Consider the following 3,068-nt stretch of genomic DNA (forward strand, 5'->3'; position numbering starts at 1 on the left):
CCCTCAGCTTTATGTATCTCCTTATTAAATTGCCATATTGTTCATTTATCATTTTCCTTATATGTTAGTTCTTTCTCCATGCTTTCCTTTGGATCTTTGAACTTATGTAAGACTATTAAAAAAAAAAAGAAAACCACAACACTGGGGGAGGTAGGGGCGGGCCGTGGGTATCGTCTGGGCTCTGGCGGCGGTGGCGGCGGAAGCGGTAGGGGCTGTGGTAACGGTGGCAGCGGCGGCGGCAGCAGCGGATGGGGAAGGAGAGCAGGGGCGGCGCCAAGGGCCGGGCGGAGAGGACTCTGGGTCACGTCAGAGCCGCAGAGTGGAAGCAGCGCAGCGCGCCGGCAGCAGCGCCTAGAACGCGGCTGGAGGCAAAGCCGGCAAAGACTGGAAAGGCCCAGACTAAGGCAGTATCTCGCTCCCAAAGAGCTAGACTCCAGTTTCCAGTGGGCGGCATCCACAGACACTTGGAGGCTCCTACTACAAGCCACCGGCCGGTTGGTGCCATTGCTGCAGTGCGTAGTGCTCAATTCTGGAGTATCTCACTGCTGAGATGCTGGTGCTTGCAGGTAATGCTTCTAAGGAGCTAAAAGTAAAGCGTATTCCTCCGTGTCACTTACGGTTTGCAATCCGTGGTGATGAAGATTTGGATTCTCTTATCAAGGCTGCCACAGCTGGGGGCGGTGTGGTCCCTTACATCCACAAATGTCTGATTGGAAAGAAGGGACAATAGAAAACTGCTTAGATAGTTGTGTTAACCAACCCTCTTCCTCCCGGTCATTGTACTCTAACTGGGACAGAAGAAATAATGGGGATATGTAGAATTTTTAACCCAATTAAATGGAAGCACATAGCCAGTTACTGTAGACATGCTAAAGAAACATTTTTATGGTCTTAGATTCAAAGTTTGATAAAAGTACCTTTTCACATGGCAACAACTGTGGTGATTGGCTGTTTCTCCCATGTGTTTTATACAAAAATGGAATTGATAAACCATTTTTTACAAAACTAATTTGTCTCAAAACTGTTTGTTCATGATGTGTTGGAAGGATTTTGCTCAGACTTTGAAAATTTAGCTCAATTTGGTTGTCATGTTCAGAATAATCTGAAAACAGAAATTGGGAATATAGATTTGTCATGATTAATACCATATTTCATTGAGTCTAAGATGTTGTCGATTATAACATGCACCAACATTTTACATACCACTAAGAAAGAAAAACTCTGCCAATTAAACCATGATCAATTATAAGATGCATCCCAATTTCAGAGGTGTAAGAATGTGGAAAAAATGTGCATTTAGGGTTGATGAAATAGGGTAGCAAAATTATTTGAATTATTTATTGAACGCTTATGTATCAGACCCTGTGCTAAGTACTTTACATGACTCATGTCATGTACCGATGAATTAGGAAATTTTATTGCCTCTATTTTATTGATGTGGAAGCTGAGGCTTAGAGAAGTTAAATGATTTGCCAAAAAACATTCAGCTGGTAGCTAGAAAATTGCAGAAAGATTTGAATCCTAGATCTAGGATTCCAACCTAGATTTGTCTGACTCAAGAGTCCACATTCCTCCCTGGAATGGAAGTTAAATTTATCAAAGTTTTCTGCTCTTTGGGTCTTTTGGAAATTTGAATTCTATAAGACTTAACTATGCATTCAATAGTAATTGAAAAATCCTTCTTCCCTGTCAAGTCATATATGCATTAATTTTTGGAGCTGCGTCCAGTCTAAATCATTTTTGCTCAGTTATTTAGATGTGCATTTTTATCTACTCCTGAAAAGTTGACCAGATATATTCGTATTGGTATTTAGAGATGCATATTTTTTATTTTCACTTTCATTGCTTTTTTTTTTTTTTTCCTTTCTAACTTAAAAATCCTGGTTCTGTTTATAACCTATATCAATCAGCTTATTGTGCAAAGAAGTGCTGAAAATTTACTACACTATGACAGGGACACCTTGTAGCCTCCTCTCTTAGGGCTGGCTTAGACAGATTTCTTTGTTGAAAATCATTTTTTCTTTGTGAGCTTCTAGGTAACTGTTAAAAGATTTAATTGAGCAAGTATGTACCAGTTAATGGTCCAGCTGAGAACTCTGTATTTTTCTGCCTATAAGTCTTCATTGAAGAAGAAATATTTTTAATGGTTTGTAATACAATACTATCAAAAGAAAACTTATTTTAAAGACATATTTTATTATGGGAAATTTAAAAAAATACACAAAAATAAAGAGACTAGTATAATGAACCCCCAGATACCCATGAACCAACTTGAAGAACAATTATCATCCTATCGTCACTCTTGTTTAAACTGTATGCACACTCATCCCCTCCCAACAGTGGAATAGTATGAATCCTATTCCCTGTATATTGTATTTTCATGTATACATACTTCAGGGTGTATCTCTAAAGATGGGGCACTTTTAGAACATAACTGCAATACTATTAAGACAGCTAAGAAAATTTCTAATATCAAATATCCAGTCAGTATTCAAATTTCTCTTGTCTTATAATTTGTTTCACAATTAGTTTGTTTGAGTCAGGATCCAGACAAGATCAACCTTGAGTTTGTTTGATCTCTTTAATCTATAGGTTTCTCTTCCCTCTTTTTTTTGGTAATTTAATTTTTGAAGAAAGTGAGTTGTTTGTCCTATAGAATTACATTTTACCAAATGCATCCTCATGGTATCACTTAAATTTTTTGTCTATTCCTATAAACTGCTAGTAATAATCTAGAGGGTTTTTTGGTTGTTGTTCTGTTTTGTGTTTTTACAAAAATAGTTCATGGTTGATGTTAGGTACTTTCTGTTTCATCACAGCAGAAAGGACATAGTGTATGCTTGAGTCTCATTTTGTAATTTAAGATTGAGTGGATCTGGATGTTATCAGTCTAGTTCAACCATTATAAAATTGTCAAATTGGTGATAATCTCATTCTTCTGTATTTATTAGCTAGAATTCTATATAAAATGACATTTTTGTTCTTACCAATTTACAAGGCAGGCTAAAATGAAATTTTCATTCTGATTGAATTATATTTGGACATATATCTTGAAGAAGTTTCTGTAT

The 3,068-nt window shown here is 37.1% G+C and overlaps 1 pseudogene; it reads left to right on the top strand.

The window, feature by feature from the left end:
• Positions 1-248: 248 nt before the first annotated feature.
• Positions 249-742, top strand: LOC119518119 (annotated as a pseudogene).
• Positions 743-3,068: the final 2,326 nt, after the last annotated feature.

The sequence above is a fragment of the Choloepus didactylus genome, chromosome 21 (genome assembly GCF_015220235.1).
Source record: "Choloepus didactylus isolate mChoDid1 chromosome 21, mChoDid1.pri, whole genome shotgun sequence".
NCBI classification, from domain to species: Eukaryota; Metazoa; Chordata; class Mammalia; order Pilosa; family Megalonychidae; genus Choloepus; species Choloepus didactylus.